A 19890-nucleotide genomic window follows, 5' to 3' on the forward strand; every position below is an offset into this window, starting at 1 on the left:
AGCAGTGTTTTGGGACAATTACTGCGTATTACGGCCGTAAAAAACGGACCTTATTTTCATATGCCTAGTGTGACGCCGGACTATCCCGTCGTTCCCAAAGAATGTATTAAGACAAGGAGACATACGCCTTCCTTGCCTCTGACACCAATATTGAAGGAGAAGATGCCAAATTTCTCTATTTTTCATCGTAATCCACCTCCTGTAGTGAGAATGAACAACCACTTAGACATTGCAGGACTGCAAATGAGCCATAGCTACCTGTTAGTGACCCCCTGTGGACTTCACCCCATGAATATAAGCCTCAGATTCCTGATGTGTGGATCGATCAGGAATCCATTTTGACTCTGGTGGCCTCACAGAAATTTACTTTTTCAAGGTCTTTTTCTCTGATGATTTTGTAAATCTCATGATGGATCAGATACATTTATTGCCCCAAAAATTTTTACCACTAGGTTGCAGAAATTATGATGTTTTCTTGCCTTCTGCTTCACATGAGGATAGAAGAAGCCAGAACTTCAGCAATATTGGAGTGCTAATATTTTATATAACACTCCAATTTTCCGCATGGCTATTTCTCAGGCACACTTTGAGGCCATTGTCAAATTTTTGCATTACAATTATAATGTAGTGCCCACCCCGTGATGACCCCCAACTTTGACCGACTTTTCCACTTTTCAAAGTTATCCCAGTCATTGATCACTTCAGCAACAAATTTGAGGTGTATATTCCCCAAAAGGACATCTGCATAGATGAATTCCTAATACACTTCAAAGGGAGGCTTAAATTCTGGGAATATGTGGAATTAAAATGTACAAGCTGTGCAACAGCACCTCAGGGTACAACCACAGATTTAGGGTTTACGAAGGAAGGGACAGCTGAATTAAAACCACGAATGCCCCAAGTCCTGGGAGTTTGTGTGAAAATTTTGTGGAAATTGGTGCACCCACTGCTGAATCAGGGTTATCACCTCTACGTGGATAACTTCTACATCAGCATTCCACTCTTCAATTCCCTCTCTGCTCTGGAGGCTTTGGTTCGGTGTGAGAGTTTGGGATGCAAGATGTGAAGAGTAGGTTTCAGATTCCCATCTGGCAGCTCCAGAATCCAGTGAGTGTGTGGTCTAGTGAAGGATGAGCCCAACTTAAAAACAGTCAAGTCATGATGGAACAACTTGAGCACCATATCGTAGCGTTATACACGGAGAAGATGGCCTTCCATGTGCCATCTGGTATTCCCATTGGTCTTCCATAGTTGAGAACTCAGGTGCCCGTTCTAGTCTGGAGCCCCCATGTGGTGTTTTGTTTGGGACAGCAGAGTCACAAGAGGTGTCTGGTCCTCATACGGACAGATCAGACAGCCGTGCTGCCATCTTCTCCACTAGGTCTGCTAGTCACCAAGTCTCTATGTGCTGGTGTTTCCAAAGAAAGGGAAGCGGAGGCGATGTCCCCACACAGTCCAGATGATTGTACCAATAATCTGCCCCCAAGAACCTCCCCGCCTCATGGACATGTCATCTTGGAGACCAGTCTGAAGACGTACCCAGAGAAGGTATCTTCAGTCCCTAATAGGAATGGTGACAAGAACGTCAAGGCGGTGGCATCTTCCAGGTCTCTGCAATCCACCAGCCAGGCAGGGGAATTCCAGTTGATCCTTGAATCATTCGGGGTGGTAGCTGATCTCTACAAATGGAGAGTTCTTCCAGTGCCCAGATCCTGGTACTATGCCTGCTTTGTCTTAGGCTGGGGTCACATTTGCAAGTTCAATATGAGAAACTCGCGCGAGTCTCTTGCATCAAGTCCTGGCACTCCGGACCGGAGTTTGTGGCTGCATGTATTTCTATGCAGCCGCATACTCCAGTCCCGAGTGCCGGCGGCAGTGCTGGGACTTGATGAGAGTTTCTCGCATTGAACTCGCAAGTGTGACCCCGGCCTTATGCTGAGAATGGCTTGATAGAGAGAAACATCCAAGTCATGAAGATGGTGAGACTTGTCATTTTTCTTCTAGTGGACAAAAAAAATTCATGGTCCTGAAGAGAAGTTGTGGGAGTTCATGATGAGGTGTCGACCTCCAACTTCTCTGCAGAGAGTCCTTGAAGGCTTGAAGAAGAGGAGTTTGTAAGCGGGGTACTGTAGTGCTACAGCCTGCACTCCTGCATGGTGTCCCCTTCTCCCTCCATGCACGGACACTGTCTTACTCAACGCTCCGGACCCTCGGCACGGTCTACGTCCACCCATTTTACATACAGTTGTGCTCAAAAGTTTACATACCCGGCAGAATATTTGCTTTTTTAGCCTTTTTACAGAGAATATGAATAACACCAAAACTTTTTCTCGACTCATGGTTAGTGGTTGGGTGAAGCCATTTATTGTCAAACTACTGTGTTTTCTCTTTTTAAATCATAATGACAACCCCAAACATCCAAATGACCCTGATCAAAAGTTTACATACCCTGGTGATTTTGGTCTGATAACATGCACAGAAGTTGACACAAATGGGTTTGAATGGCTACTAAAGGTAACATCCTGTGACCTGTTTGCTTGTAATCAGTGTGTGTACATAAAAGCTGAGTGAGTTTCTGGATTGTGAGCCACGAGGAAAGCAAAAGAATTGTCAATGGATCTATGGGATAAGGCAGTTGAACTGTACAAAACCCGAAAGGGATACAAGAAGATGTCCAAGGAATTGATAATGCCAGTCAGCAGTAATCAAACTGTGATAAACAAATGGAAAATCGGGGGCTCTGTAAAAACAAAACCAGGGTCAAGTAGACCAACAAAAATTTTGTCTACAACTGCAAGGAAAATTGTTCGGTATGCAAGGAATATCCCACAAATAACATCAGCTGGAATACTGGACTCTCTGAAAACTAGTGGTGTGGCTGTTTCAAGATGCACAATAAGGAGGCATTTGAAGAAAAATGGGCTGCATGTTCGAGTCGCCAGAAGAAAGCCATTACTGTGCAAATGCCACAAATTATCTCACCTACAGTATGCAAAACAGCAAAGAGACAAGCCCGAAGCTTCAGGAACAAGGTAATTTGGAGTGATGAGACCAAAATTGAACTTTGTTACATTTGGAGAGAGGTCAACAAGTCGAATGACGAAAGGAACACCATTCCTACTGTAAATTACGGAGGTGGATCGCTGATGTTTTGGGGATGTGTGAGCTGCAAAGGCACAGGAAACTTGGTCAAAGTTGAAGGAAAGAAGAATGCAGCATGTTATCAGCAAATACTGGAGGCAAATTTGCAACCATCAGCTCGGAAGCTGCGCATGGGACATACTTGGATGTCCCAACAATGACAACGATCCAAAACACAAGGCCAAGTCGACCTGTCATTGGCTACAGCAGAACAAAGTGAAGGTTCTGGAGTGGCCATCTCAGTCTCCTAACCGCAATATCAGCACAGGAATTTACAGGAACTGGAGACTTTTTGCCAAGAAAAGTGGGTAGCTTTACCATCTGAGAAAATAAAGAACCTCATCCACAACGTCCACAAAAGACTTCAAGTTGTCATTGATGTTAGAGGGGGCAATGCACAGTATTAAGAAATGGGGTATGTAAACTTTTCATCAGGGTCATTTGGATGTTTGGAGTTGTCATTAAGATTTAAAAAAAAAAAAACAGTAGTTTGACAATAAATGGCTTCACCCAACCACTAACCACGAGTGGAGAAAAAGTTTTATCATTCATCTTCTCTGAAAAAAGGCCAAGAAAGCAAAAATTCTGCCGGGGTATACAAACTTTTGAGCACAACTGCATACCTGTCATGGGTGTGTCAGAGACTGCAGATAGTCGCACAGAATCTGGCTGCAGAAGGTCTCTGTGGTTGCCTTTGCAGATGCCTTCCTTGTACTTCTGACTATTGGACCCAGTGGCAACCTTCCCCCAGCTCTAATTGACACACCTGGACTGGGTATTTATAGACTTCCTGTCTGCTTCTGGGAATCGCCGGTGTTAATTCCATTTTCCCCTGTTGAGGCTTGGAGCTATAGCAGTAGGCTATCTTCCTCTTTGGTGATGCTGGAAGTCATCTGTGTTATCTCTCTGAGTCTACTCAAGATAAGTGTTCCCCTTGTTGTCTATCCCAGGTGTATAGTTGTAGTGTGGAGTGACTAGTGTACACCCCATCCTTCTCTTAGCAGGGCTTACTGCCAGGGTCAGGCAGGGATTAGGTTCCTGCTCGACGATAGGTGCAGAACCTATATAGGGACGTTTATGGCAAACAGGATGACTTTAGATCTGCCTCAGAGTCCCCACTCCCCCCTTCCCTAGTGTTGGGCTCCCTTCCCCTCATCCCTTCGTGTTGCACATAGTCTTTCCTACACTGTGCATGACAATGTCACCTTGATGCATTCTTCACAACTTACATATGACACCACATTATACATTCTCATACTAGTAAAATACATGCATAAATCAATTCAAAACTGGTGTTACTTGTGGTAGGTTTCAACTATTTTGGCACATCAAGGGCTCTGCAAATGCGATATGGCGCCCACAAAAAAAGTCCATAAAACTCTGTGCTCCAAAAGTCGCTCCTTCCCTTTGGAGATTGGCAGTATGCCGAAACAATAGTTTTTCAACACATATGGGGTATTGGTACACTCAGGAGAAATTAAACAGCAAATTATAGAGTCTATTTTCTCCTGTTGGAAAAAATGCATATTTTTCAATTTCACAGCTCAACATTATAAAATTCTATGAACCACATGAGGCTTCAAGGTGCTCAACACATTGCAAGACAAATTCCTGGAGGGGTGTAGTTTCAAAAAGGTGTCACTTGTGAGGGGTTTCTACTGTTTTGGAACTTCAAGGGCTCTGCAAGTGCAGCATGGTGCCAGCAAACAATTCCATCAAAGTTGGCGCTCCAAAACTAGACTCCTTCCTTTTAGAGCTCAGCAGTGTGTGCCCATAAAGTAGTTTTCCACCACAGTATACTCAGGAGAAATTGGGTTAAAATACTCAGGAGAAATTTAACAAATTATGGTGTCCATTTTCTCCTGTTATCCTTGTGAAAATAAAAAAATGTAGGATAAATCAACATTTTTCTGGGAAAAATGTGATCTTTTATTTTTACCGCTCAACCTTTATAAAATTCTGTGAAGCACCTGCTGATTCAATTTGTTTACCACATCTATAGATAATTTCTTTGTGTGGTGTAGTTTTCAAAATGGGGTCACTTGTGGGTGGTTCCACTGTTTAGGCATATCAGGGGCTCTAAAAACACAAAATGGCGTACACTATCCATTCCAGAAAATTTTGCATTCCAAAAGTCAAATAGTGCTCCTTCCTTTTCAAACCCTGCAATGTGCCCAAACAGTGGTTTTTCCCACATATGTGGTATCGGCGTACACAGGAGTAACAACACAACAAATTTTGGGGTCCATTTTCTCTTCTTACCCCCAATGTTGCTTTTGGGGTAAAGCAACATTGCTTCTATTCCAGACAATTTTGTGTTCCAAAATCAAATGGTGCTCCATCCCTTCTGAGCCCTGCTGAGTGCATAAACAGTAGTTTTCCCTCACACATAGGGTATCTGCGTACTCAAGAAAAGTTGCACAACGAATTTGGTTCCATTTTCTCCTGTTACCCTTGTCAAAATGCTAAATTTGGGGCTTAAGCAACATATTCATTTTTCCTTCTATATTGCTTTAACCCCTTTCCCACCTGAGACGTATCCATACATCCCTGTGACCTAGGTCTTATTGACCTGGGATGTATGGATATGTTCCAGTGATTTTTTTTAGCACAGAGGCTGTGCGAGCACAATCGTTGCCACTTATCAGCTGATTCTGACAGCTGACACCTGGCACTCAGTGCCAGGGGCAGTCCTGTACTGCACCCAGCACTTTAACCCCTAAATGCTGTGATCAAACTCAATCGCAACACTGATGGAGCAGGCAAAGGGTAGACAGCCCCCTGCACTTGGAACGGAGACCCCAAAAAGTCATACAAGGATCCAGATTGTTGGCATGGTGATTCGATGTTGTTATGATGACATCTGGGTCACTAGAGCTAGCAAAGTTGGTAGATCATGCTTAGAGCATGATCATCAACGTTTTCTGCCAGTGCAGCGCTGACAGTTTGTATAGCATAGGGATGCTGCCACATCCCCATGCTATACAAGAGATCAACCTGCAAAAAATGAAAGTCGCATAGTGGATCAAAGTAAAAGAGTTAAAGAAAGTAAAAAAAGTTTAAGAAAAAAAAGTAAAAATAAAATAATTAAAAAAAATATATATATATTGTATATTGTTTGGCATTTCTGAAGCAATGAGAGCCCGCCTAACATACGGGTGCATGTCTCCAGAAGCATGAGCTGGGCATAATGTTTGATCACTGCAACGTACTGGTCACTATAAGGTACTGGTCACTATAGCGTACTGGTTACAAAAGTTATTTGCAATTTTCACTCAACAACATTAATTGCTGGTTGTTTCTGGAAAACACCCATGGAGTCAAAGTCATCATTACACCTGAAGATAAATTCCCAGAGGGGTACAATTTCCAAAATTGGGTCACTTGAAGGGGGATTCTGTTCTTCTATAGCAATTAGGGGCTCTGTATATGGAGTCCACAAACTATTCTAGTAAAATCTATGCTCCAGGAGGCAAATTGCGCTCCGTCCCTCCCAAGTCTCTCTACATGGCTAAGCAGTACTGTACAGCGACATATGGGGGATTGCCACGTTTACGAGAAATTCTGGGACAAATTTTAGGGCCATTTTTACCAACTTCTTGTGGGAAAATGTAAAATCTGGGGCTAAAACTAAAATTTTGGTGGTAAAAATGTAGTTATTTTTTCTTCACAACATGATCACTGCACCCCTAAATTAATTTGTTGAGAGGTGTAGCTTGTAAAATAGGGTCACTTATGGGAGGGTTTGGCTGTTCTGGCAACTCAGGGCTCTCCCAGAGGTACATGGCGCTTGCAAACCATAACAATAAAATCTGCACTATAGTATGGCGCTCCTTCCCTTCTGAGCTTTGCACTGTGCCTGGAAAATATTTCCCGATTACATGTAGGGTACTGGCACACTCAGGAGTCACTTGTGGGGGTTTCCACTGTTTAGGTATCAGGGGCTCTCCAAACGCAAAATGGCATCTGTTAATTGTTCAAGCAAATTGTGCATTCAATAAGTCAAATGGAGCTTCTTCCCTTCCGAGATCTGCCGTGTGCCCAAACAATGGTTTTCTTCCACATATTGGGTATTGACATGCTCAGGAAAAATTGATCAAAAAAGTTTGGGGGTCATTTTTCCTGTTACCCTTGTAAAATATAAAAGTTTGGGTCTAAAGTAATTTTTTGTGAGCAAAAGTTAAATGTTCATTTTATTTTTCCACATTCCAAAAATTCCTGTGAAGCACCTGAAGGGATAATACATTTCTTAAATGGGGTTTTATGCACTTTGAGAGGTGTATCAAATCATATAGACCCCTCAAAGTCACTTCAAATGTGAGGTAGTTGTGAAAATGTTGGGAAAAGGAGAAATTGCTGGTCAACTTTTAACCCTTATAACTTCCTGATAAAAAAAAATGTCTTTCACAAATTGTGAAAGCAGACATGTGGTAAATGTTATTTATTAACTATTTTGTGTCACATATCTCTCTGATTTAAAGTCATACAAGTTCAAAGTTTGAAAATTGCAAAATTTTCCAAATTTTTGCCAAATTTGTTTTTTTTCACAAATAAACACAAGTTATATTGAAGAAATTTTACCACTATCATGAAGTGAAGTACAATATGTCACGAAAAAGAAGCTCAGAATCATCAGGATCCGTTGAAGCGTTCCAGAATTATTACCTCATAAAGTGACACTGGTCAGAATTGTAAAAATTGGCGTGTTCATTAACATGCAAACCACCTTGGGGAGGTAAAGGGGTTAATAACTGTGAAGCGCCTAAAGGGTTAATAAACTTCTTGTATGTGGTTTTGAGAACTTTGAGGGGTGCAGTTTTAAAATTGTGTCACTTTAGGGTATTTTCTGTCATATAGACCAGTGATTTTTCAACCTTTTTTGAGCCGCGGCACACTTTTTATACTTAAAAAATCCCGGGGCACACCACCAACCAAAATGGCACAAAATGACACTAAAACAGTACATATTCTACATATAATTAATAATATAGATTCTAAATGTATTTATACTCACTCAGTGTGAAACCTGGGCCTAAGTGCAACCCTAGCCCTAAGTGCAACCCTAGCCCTAAGTGCAACCCTAGCCCTAAGTGCAACCCTAGCCCTAAGTGCAACCCTAGCCCTAAGTGCAACCCTAACCCTAAGTGCAACCCTAACCCTAAGTGCAACCCTAACCCTACCCCTAACCCCCTAACCCTACCCCTAACCCTAACCCTACCCCTAACCCTAATGGAAAAACAAAAATAATTATATTTTCTGTATTTTATTATTGTCCCTACCTATGGGGGTGATAAAGGGGGGGGTTTATTTACAATTTTTTTTATTTTGATCGCTGTGATAGAACTTATCACAGCGACCAAAATGTACAGGAACAAATCTGCCGGCCGGCAGATTCGGCGGGCGCACTGCGCATGCGCCCGCCATTTTCCAAGATGGCGGCGCCCATGGAGAAGACGGACGGACACCGGGAGGGACATCGGAGCTAGGTAAGTATGGGGGGTGGGATCGGAGCACGGGGGGGGATCGAAGGACCGGGGGAGCGGACAGGAGGACCGGGGGAGCGGACAGGAGGGAGGAGGGGAGCGGACAGGAGATTGGGGCAGAAAGGACTGGGGAGGCGATCGGTGGCGGTGGGGGGGCAGATCGGGGTCTCCAGCCATGGCAGATGCTATGGCAGCATCGGCCATGGCTGGATTGTAATATTTCACCATTTTCATAGGTGAAATATTACAAATCGCTCTGATTGGCTGTTTCACTTTCAACAGCCAATCAGAGCGATCGTAGCCACGGGGGGGTGAAGCCACCCCCCCTGGGCTGAAGTACCACTCCCCCTGTCCCTGCAGATCGGGTGAAATTGGAGTTAACCCTTTCACCCGATCGGCAGGGACGCGATCTTTCCATGACGCCACATAGGCGTCATGGGTCGGATTGGCACCGACTTTCATGATGCCTACATGGCGTCATGGGTCGGGAAGGGGTTAATGATTATACACAGCATTATTGGCGGGCATTACCTTGGCGGCGGGCAAATGCGAGAGTCTCTCCGCTCTCAGGATGACGCGCCGGCCTCGGTGACGTCATTAAGTCGCGCGAGCGTTCAAAGCTCGCGCATGTGTTATTCTGTGACTGCGCATCGCTGCGCATTGCCGGGGAACAAAACAAAGGGGGCACCATAGTTTGGGGAACTTTCCCCGCGGCACACCCGACCATGTGTCGCGGCACACTAGTGTGCCGCAGAACACTGGTTGAAAATCACTGATATAGACCCCTCAAGTCACTTTAAATGATGTGGCCCCTAGAAAAAATGGTTTTGTAAATTTTTGTTGGCAAAATGAGAAATCGCTGGTCAATTTTTAACCCTTATAACTTCCTAATAAATTAAAATGATGTTTCTAAGAAAATGCTGATATAAAGTAGACATGTGATAAATGTTATTGATTAACTATTTGTGTGGCGCCCCAGGGTCACAGTAGCATTGCTTTCCTCACATGGAGAGTGATGTTACGCTTGAAGGCAAGAAGGGATAACTGTAACCAGGTAACACAAGCATGCAACACATTCACACTCCAGGCCACCAGGGGGAGCTTTTGATCATATTTACTAGGTGACTCCCCATACATATGGTAGTCTGTAGGGAAAGTCAGTCAGTTCTTGCCAGGAAACAGACTGGACCAGTCTGAGGCAGAAGAGGGTTTACTGAGCTGTGTAGCCGCAGTGCAGCAGTTCCAGGAAAGAGACATTCAGAAAGCCGAATACATTGCAGTGAATATGCAGGAGAGCAAAGCACAGGAGAGGATACCAGGGGGAGACCAGCCCCAAGCAGGCTGCCTCCTTCTAAGGCACAGAGACCGGTAGCTGGAACACTGAGGATCGTAAGGCCCTCCACGACTTACATCAGAGACCGGCAGGACAGCTGAACTCCACGTTACCTGTCCGCCTTAGTACTCAGGAGGCACGGTGACACCCTTAGAGGCTGGGGTGTGCTAGAGTCCCTTTAAACTGCCTCAAGTCACCAGTCATATGGGTCGTGTCTTATCCTATATGGGGGACAGAGAGAGAGAACATCTGTGAGGACCTTATGTGAAGCCATGGGCAGTAAGAGACTACAACACCACGGTGCTAGAGGAAGACTTCGATTTCCACCTGGATAAGGGGACTCCTAACTTGCCTCCAAGCCGGCCGGACCCTGCCTGCCCTGTGATCTGGTGCCCTGGACTGTGGCTGCTGAAGTCTTCAGTAAACAAGGTAAAGAGACTTCAAACCTGTGTCCTCATTCTTTACTGTGCCATGCACCATCTTCAATCTACACACCGGGAGAACTGGGGATATACTTCACCTGTGGGAAGTTATACCATCTAGCTGCCATAACATCACCCCAGAGGACCCCTTAAAGCAGCGTCGGTCCCCACTGACCGAATACCACAGGTGGCGTCACGATCATAAACTTTATTCCCTTTAAAGACCTTTCTCTTTTACATGGGCGCCCAGGGCCACAGACCGGGTTGCCACCGTGACATTCCCCTGTGAACCGCAGGACCCGGTACCGAGTACCCCACAGCCCTGGCAGGGCGACTCATTTGCGTGATACACCTAGCTGATTTAAGGGCATATAAATTAAAAGTTTAAAAATTGTAACATTTTCAACATTTTTGTCACCATTCCGATATTTTCACAGATAGATGCAAAAAGTATCGACTTAAATTTATCACTACAATGAAATACAGTATGTCAGAAATAAACATTCTCAGAATAACTATGATATAGTGAAGCTTTACTTCATAAAGTGACACTTGTCAGAATTGAAAAAATTGGCCTGGTCAGGAACCTGAAAACAGGGTTGAGGTGAAGGGATTAAATAGGTTTTCTGGTCGTACATTGATGATCTATATTTATCACAGCCCGTCAACGTGTGATGTGAAGGAAAGAGAGCCATAATAAAACAAAAGATAGTATATGTACAAATACAACATTATAACAATTATATACCTGAGTACAGCAGCTCATTGTTTCAGTAAGATTCACAAGCTTTTGCTATTTAGTTTCAGAAATCAAATTAAATTGTGCTAAAGGGTGATCCCAATAATGGTGGTAAATGCAGTCCATTACTAGATATGGGTTACTAGTGTAAAAAAGTTACAAAGTGGGGCACAAACCATATTTACACATAATTTGCAACTTATTTTTTACTTTTGCTATGTGTCTCATGACACTTTATTTTTTTTAAGTGAGAGGAGCTTAAATTTTTATTTTAGAAAAAGACTGTTTACATGAAAATAAGAAAGATCTTATTACCGTAATCTGATTTTTTCTCTTCCTGGACTGATGTTTCATTTTCAAAATTCTCAATTCCCAGGTAAAATTTGGATTCAGTGAAGGCAGGTTGTTACATTACTGGGATAGGAGATGGCAGTTGGTGCTCATAAAGTTCTACTAGAGGGGAGGGATAGGAGGAGGGAGGAGCGAGAGGTAGATCTTCTCTTTCCCCTTCCTGTTTACACAAAATCTTACCAGCAGCAGCAGCAACTGTCATCTCTGATCTCAGTAATGTAACAATCAATTGGTATTCACTGAATACAGATTTTACCTGGGAATTAAAAACAGACTAGCCGATTCCTTCTAAGTACTATGTAGAAAGAGGAAGTCTATTTTCCTTGCATGAGTCACTGCAAAAGTCCCTGGCAGAGGGGAGGAGGAAGCAGCTGGGTCAGGAGTTGAAGAGAGGAATATTCATGCAGTGAAAAGAGACTTCCTGTTTCTACATAGAGCAGAGAAAAGAGATGAATTAGCTGGGTAGAAAGGCAAAATGGGCAATTGTAAGTACACAGTGCTGTATAATATGATGATGGCAATATACTGATAAAAACTTTGATAGGAGGGCTTATTTAAAATGCTTGAAAGACTCTTCCTATTTATTTCTCTTGGAAAAACCACTGTGTGTTTGTAATGTCAGTGCTGAAGTCCCTGCAGAAACCCCCTTCCTCCTTCCACCAGGGACGCTGATGTGCTCACCTACTCAGCCATTCTGCTCCGGTCCCTGCCGTATCTGCTTCCTGCCAAGACCTGCACATGGTGTGTAGGTCTTCTGGGAGTGTGCTTAAGGCACATATGTGCTCAACACTTCTTAAAGGGGCAGTGTGAGTCCTTCTGAAATTGTTCCCAGCTGAAGTACTTGCAAGAACCCCTCTTCCTCCTTCCGGCAGGGACACCGATGTGCTCACCTACTCAGCCATTTTGCTCCACTCCCCACCGTAGCTGCTTCCTCCCAGCGCGCCTTCTGGGAGTGTGCTTAAGGCACATGTGCACTCCCCTCTTCTTAAAGGGGCAGCGCATGTCTTTCTGAAATTGTCCCTTGTTAGAAAATGACAGGGTTTTATGGCATCTTTCCCCATTAGTGATGTGCCTGAACTACATCAGTCACTAGTGTACACATGCTACTTCATTGTAAGGTCTGTTGTGAATTTGGATTCTGGGCTCCCCCGGTGGCCGCTTGTGGAATTGGACTTGTCATCCTCTTTCCTGTTTCACCTGATTCCATCAGTAGTGGGTGTCGCTATTTAAGCTCATTTCTCTGGTGGTTTCTTGCCGGTCAACAATGTTATCTGATGCCTCTCAGTGCTTGTTCCTGCTTCTAGACAACTACTGATAAGTTGGACTTTTGTCCATGTTTTGTTTTGCCTATTTGTTCCAGTTCGCAGCTGAAGTTTTGTTACTGTGTCTGGAAAGCTCTCGTCGATCAGGGATTGCTACTCTGGCGTTATGAGTTAATGCCAGAGTTTAAGGTAATCTCTGGATGGTGTTTTGTTAGTATTTTTCTGCTGACCATGAAAGTATACTATCTGTCTTCTGCTATCTAGTAAGCGGACCTCAAATTTGCTAAGACTATTTTCCTGCTGCGTTTGTTGTTTCATCTGAACTCACCGTCATTATATGTGGGGGGCTACTGTCTTCTTGGGAATATTTCTCTAGAGGTGAGCCAGGTCTTATATTTCCCTCTGCTAGCTATTTAGGTCTTAGGCCAGAGCTGGGCATCTAGCGATTAATAGGAAATGCTACCTGGCTATTTCTAGTTGCGCGGCAGGCTTAGTTCATGGTCAGTATAGTTCCATCTTCCGAGAGCTTGTCCCTCTATAGGCTTGCTATGATCTCTGCCTGCAGAGATCATGACAGTTTGACCGGCCATAAAGTGTTAAAGACCCAGGTTGAGAAAGGAGAGTTATAAGAAGTCTGCTGGAATTTTTTTTTTTTTTTTTTTTTCCTCCAGTCTGCCTTGCTGCAGTCTTTTTTCTCTCTCTCCTCCTAATCTCTGTATGCTCTGTGTGCACCTGACAATAATGGATCTCCAGAGTGTAACTGCGGGTTTGAATAATCTCATCACGAAAGTACAAAATTTACAAGATTTTGTAGTACATGCTCCGGTATCTGAGCCGAGAATTCCTTTGCCGGAGTTCTTCACAGGGAATAGAGCTAGCTTCCAGAATTTCCGAAATAATTGTAAGCTTTATTTGTCCCTGAAGTCTCGTTCAGCTGGAGACCCTGCTCAGCAGGTTAGGATTGTGATTTCCTTGCTCAGGGGTGACCCTCAAGATTGGGCCTTCTCATTGCCAGCAGGGGATCCTGCGTTACGCGATGTGGATGCGTTTTTTCTGGCCTTGGGCTTGCTTTATGAGGAACCTCATTTGGAACTTCAGGCAGAAAAAACTTTGATGGCACTATCTCAGGGGCAAGACGAAGCTGAAGTTTTCTGCCAAAAATTCCGTAAATGGTCTGTGCTTACTCAGTGGAATGAGTGCGCCTTGGCGGCAATTTTCAGAGAAGGTCTCTCTGATGCCGTTAAGGATGTTATGGTGGGGTTCCCTTTGCCTGCAGGTCTGAATGAGTCCATGACAATGGCTATTCAGATTGATAGGCGTCTGCGGGAGCGCAAACCGATGCACCATCTGGCGGTGTCTATGGAAAAGACGCCAGAAAGTATGCAGTGTGATAGAATTCTGTCCAGGAGCGAGCGACAGAATTTTAGACGGAAGAATGGATTGTGTTTCTATTGTGGGGATTCTACTCATGTTATATCGGCATGCTCTAGGCGTACAAAGAAGCTTGATAAGTCTGTTTCCATTGGCACCATTCAGTCTAAGTTTATTTTGTCTGTAACCCTGATTTGCTCTTTGTCATCCATTGCCACGGACGCCTATGTTGACTCTGGCGCCGCTCTGAGTCTTATGGATTGGTCCTTTGCCAATCGTTGTGGTTTTGATTTAGAGCCTTTGGAGACTCTTATTCCTCTGAAGGGGATTGACTCCACCCCATTGGCTAATAATAAACCACAATACTGGACACAAGTAACCATGCGTATCAATCCGGATCACCAGGAGATTATTTGTTTCCTGGTGCTGTATAATTTACATGACGATTTGGTACTGGGATTGCCATGGTTGCAGTCTCACAACCCAGTCTTGGACTGGAGAGCTATGTCTGTGTTGAGCTGGGGATGTAAGGGTATTCATGGGGACGTACCTTTGGTTTCTATTTCGTCGTCCATTCCCTCTGAAGTCCCTGAGTTCCTCTCTGATTATCAAGACGTCTTTGACGAACCCAAGCTTGGGTCGTTACCTCCGCACCGTGAGTGCGATTGTGCCATAGATTTGATACCGGGTTGTAAATATCCAAAGGGTCGTTTGTTTAATTTGTCTGTGCCGGAACATGCTGCTATGCGGGAATATATAAAGGAGTCTTTGGAAAAGGGACATATTCGTCCATCTTCTTCTCCCTTGGGAGCTGGGTTTTTCTTTGTCTCAAAAAAAGACGGCTCTTTGAGACCATGTATTGATTATCGGCTTCTGAATAAGATCACTGTTAAGTATCAATACCCATTGCCATTGCTTACTGATTTGTTTGCTCGTATAGAGGGTGCTAAGTGGTTCTCTAAAATTGATCTTCGTGGGGCGTATAATTTGGTGCGGATCAGGCAGGGGGATGAGTGGAAGACCGCATTTAATATGCCCGAGGGCCACTTTGAGTATTTGGTCATGCCTTTTGGTCTTTCTAATGCCCCTTCAGTTTTCCAGTCTTTTATGCATGATATTTTCCGCGATTTTCTGGATAGATTTATGATAATATATCTGGATGATATTCTGATTTTTTCTGATGACTGGGACTCTCATGTCCAGCAGGTCAGGAGAGTTTTTCAGGTTCTGCGGTCTAATTCTTTATGTGTGAAGGGGTCTAAGTGCGTTTTTGGGGTCCAGAAAATTTCCTTTTTGGGGTATATTTTTTCTCCCTCTTCCATTGAGATGGATCCCGTCAAGGTGCAAGCTATTTGTGACTGGACTCAGCCCTCCTCTCTTAAGGGTCTTCAGAGATTTTTGGGCTTTGCCAACTTTTACCGCCGATTTATTGCTGGTTTTTCGGATGTCGTTAAACCACTGACTGATTTGACCAGACAAGGCGCTGATGTTGCTAATTGGTCCCCTCATGCTGTAGAGGCCTTTCAGGAGCTTAAGCGCCGTTTTGCCTCTGCCCCTGTGTTGCGTCAGCCTGATGTGAATCTGCCTTTTCAGGTTGAGGTTGACGCTTCGGAGATCGGAGCTGGGGCAGTGTTGTCGCAGAAAGGTTCCGACTGCTCCGTCATTAGGCCTTGTGCCTTCTTTTCTCGCAAATTTTCGCCCGCAGAGCGGAATTATGATGTTGGGAATCGGGAGCTTTTGGCCATGAAGTGGGCGTTTGAGGAGTGGCGCCATTGGCTCGAGGGGGCTAGGCATCAGGTGGTGGTATTGACTGACCACAAAAATTTGATTTATCTTGAGACTGCCAGACGCCTGAATCCTAGACAGGCGCGCTGGTCTTTATTTTTTTCTCGCTTTAATTTTGTGGTGTCATACCTACCGGGTTCTAAGAATGTTAAGGCAGATGCCCTTTCTAGGAGTTTTGACCCGGACTCTCCTGGTAATTCTGAACCCACAGGTATCCTTAGGGAGGGAGTAATTTTGTCGGCCGTTTCTCCTGATCTGCGGCGGTCCTTGCAAGAGTTTCAGGCGGATAGACCGGATCGTTGTCCGCCTGATAGACTGTTTGTTCCGGATGATTGGACCAGCAGAGTCATCTCTGAGGTACATTCTTCTGCATTGGCAGGTCATCCCGGAATTTTTGGTACCAGGGATTTGGTGGCAAGATCCTTCTGGTGGCCTTCTCTGTCACGAGATGTGCGAGTCTTTGTGCAGTCATGTGACGTTTGTGCTCGGGCCAAGTCTTGTAGTTCTCGGGCTAGCGGACTGCTGTTGCCCTTGCCTATTCCTAAGAGGCCTTGGACACACATCTCGATGGATTTTATTTCAGATCTGCCTGTTTCCCAGAAGATGTCTGTCATCTGGGTGGTCTGTGACCGTTTCTCTAAAATGGTCCATTTGGTTCCTCTGCCCAAGTTGCCTTCTTCTTCTGAGTTGGTTCCTCTGTTTTTTCAGAATGTTGTCCGATTGCACGGTATTCCTGAGAATATTGTTTCTGACAGAGGTACCCAATTTGTGTCTAGATTTTGGCGGGCATTCTGTGCTAGGATGGGCATAGATTTGTCTTTTTCATCTGCTTTTCACCCTCAGACTAATGGCCAGACCGAGCGGACTAATCAGACCCTTGAGACATATCTGAGGTGTTTTGTCTCTGCTGACCAGGATGATTGGGTTGCTTTTTTGCCATTGGCAGAGTTCGCCCTCAATAATCGGGCCAGTTCTTCCACCTTGGTGTCCCCGTTTTTCTGTAATTCGGGGTTTCACCCTCGATTTTCCTCCGGTCAGGTGGAATCCTCGGATTGTCCTGGAGTGGATGCGGTGGTGGAGAGATTGCATCACATCTGGGGGCAGGTTATGGACAATTTGAAGTTGTCACAGGAGAAGACTCAGCGTTTTGCCAACCGTCATCGTCGTGTTGGTTTTCGGCTTTGTGTTGGAGATTTAGTGTGGCTGTCTTCTCGTTTTGTCCCTATGAGGGTCTCTTCTCCTAAGTTTAAACCTCGGTTCATCGGCCCTTATAGAATATTGGAGATTCTTAATCCTGTTTCTTTCCGTTTGGACCTCCCTGCGTCCTTTTCCATTCATAACGTTTTTCATCGGTCGTTATTGCGCAGGTATGAGGTACCTGTTGTACCTTCTGTTGAGCCTCCTGCTCCGGTGTTGGTTGAGGGTGAGTTGGAGTACGTTGTGGAGAAAATTTTGGACTCTCGTGTTTCCAGACGGAAACTCCAGTATCTGGTCAACTGGAAGGGTTACGGCCAGGAGGATAATTCTTGGGTCAATGCATCTGATGTTCATGCTTCTGATCTTGTTCGTGCCTTCCATAGGGCTCATCCTGGTCGCCCTGGTGGATCTGGTGAGGGTTCGGTGCCCCCTCCTTGAGGGGGGGGTACTGTTGTGAATTTGGATTCTGGGCTCCCCCGGTGGCCGCTTGTGGAATTGGACTTGTCATCCTCTTTCCTGTTTCACCTGATTCCATCAGTAGTGGGTGTCGCTATTTAAGCTCATTTCTCTGGTGGTTTCTTGCCGGTCAACAATGTTATCTGATGCCTCTCAGTGCTTGTTCCTGCTTCTAGACAACTACTGATAAGTTGGACTTTTGTCCATGTTTTGTTTTGCCTATTTGTTCCAGTTCGCAGCTGAAGTTTTGTTACTGTGTCTGGAAAGCTCTCGTCGATCAGGGATTGCTACTCTGGCGTTATGAGTTAATGCCAGAGTTTAAGGTAATCTCTGGATGGTGTTTTGTTAGTATTTTTCTGCTGACCATGAAAGTATACTATCTGTCTTCTGCTATCTAGTAAGCGGACCTCAAATTTGCTAAGACTATTTTCCTGCTGCGTTTGTTGTTTCATCTGAACTCACCGTCATTATATGTGGGGGGCTACTGTCTTCTTGGGAATATTTCTCTAGAGGTGAGCCAGGTCTTATATTTCCCTCTGCTAGCTATTTAGGTCTTAGGCCAGAGCTGGGCATCTAGCGATTAATAGGAAATGCTACCTGGCTATTTCTAGTTGCGCGGCAGGCTTAGTTCATGGTCAGTATAGTTCCATCTTCCGAGAGCTTGTCCCTCTATAGGCTTGCTATGATCTCTGCCTGCAGAGATCATGACAAAGGTCCCTGTATCTGTGCTTCATGAATCTGATCCTGTCCGTCCTGTCTGAACCTGATCCTGACTGTCCCACTGAACCTGTTCCTGAACCCGCCCTGCCTATAGTCCTGATTCTGATCCACCTAGTCCGCTCCTGTACTGCTACCCTCTCCTGTTCAGTCTGAACCAGCACCTGTGATCCTGCACCAGAGTCTGTCCTGTGTTCCTGAACCTATTCTGTCTTTGCCTGTGTCTCTGTCTGTGCGTGGCTCTAGGCGGCTGTGCGTGGCTGTGGGCGGCTGTGGGTGGCTGTGCTGGGTGCGGCGGCTGTGGACGGCTGTGCTGGGTGCGGTGGCTGTGCTGGGTGCGGCGGCTGTGCGTGGCTGTGCTGGGTGCAGCGGCTGTGCTGGGTGCGGCGGCTGTGCGTGGCTGTAGGCGGCTGTGCGTGGCTGTGGGCGGCTGTGCTGGGTGCGGTGGCTGTGCTGAGTGCGGGCGGCTGTATGTGGCGCGGCTGTGCGTGGCTGTGCTGGGTGCGGCAGCTGTGGACGGCTGTGCTGGGTGTGGTGGCTGTGCTGGGTGCGGCGGCTGTGTGTGGCTGTGGGCGGCTGTGCGTAGCTGTGGGCGGCTGTGCATGGCTGTGCTGGGTGCGGCGGCTGTGCTCGGTGCGGCGGCTGTGCTAGGTGCGGCGGCTGTGCGTGGCTGTGCTGGGTGCGGTGGCTGTGGTGGGTGCGGCGGCTGTGGCGGCTGTACTGGGTGCGGCGGCTGTGGGTGGCTGTGTGTGGCTGTGGGCGGCTGTGCGTGGCTGTGGGCGGCTGTGCGTGGCTGTGCTGGGTGCGGCGGCTGTGGACGGCTGTGCTGAGTGCGGCGGCTGTGCTGGGTGTGGCGGCTGTGCGTGGCTGTGCTGGGTGCGGCGGCTGTGCTGGGTGCGGCGGCTGTGTGTGGCTGTGGGCGGCTGTGCTGGGTGTGGCGGCTGTGCTGGGTGCGGCGGCTGTGCTGGGTGCGGTGGCTGTGCGTGTCTGTAGGTGCCTGTGCGTGGCTGTGGGCGGCTGTGCTGGGTGCAGCGGCTGTGCGTGGCTGTAGGCGGCTGTGCTGGGTGCGGCGGCTGTGCGTGGCTGTGCTGGGTGCGGTGGCTGTGGTGGGTGCGGCGGCTGTGGGTGGCTGTGCTGGGTGCGGCGGCTGTACTGGGTGCGGCGGCTGTGCGTGGCTGTGGGCGGCTGTGCGTGGCTGTGGTGGGTGCGGTGGCTGTGGACGTAAGTGGCGTAAGTAACAAATAGCTGTGGCATGAAGTGCCACAGCCTCATGGCACAGCAATTTGTTACTTGCGGAGGGTGAGTATACTTACCTGTCCCGTTCCACCGACGCCATTCCGGGCCATGAATATCCCCCTGCTCCCGGAATCGGCGCCTACGCAGTCCGCGCTTTCCGGCGCCATTTTCTTGAAGACACATTGCAGTGTCTTCAAGAAAATGGCGCCGGAAAGCACGGACTGCGCAGGCGCCTTTTCCGGCACCAGGAGGACAGATTTTCTGTGTCCGCCTGGTGCCGGAAAAGGCGCCTGCGCAGTCCGCGCTTTCCGGCGCCATTTTCTTGAAGACACACTGCAATGTGTCTTCAAGAAAATGGCGCCGGAAAGCGCGGACTGCGCAGGCGCCGATTCCGGGA

Source organism: Ranitomeya variabilis, chromosome 5 (genome assembly GCF_051348905.1).
Source record: "Ranitomeya variabilis isolate aRanVar5 chromosome 5, aRanVar5.hap1, whole genome shotgun sequence".
Classification (NCBI taxonomy): Eukaryota; Metazoa; Chordata; class Amphibia; order Anura; family Dendrobatidae; genus Ranitomeya; species Ranitomeya variabilis.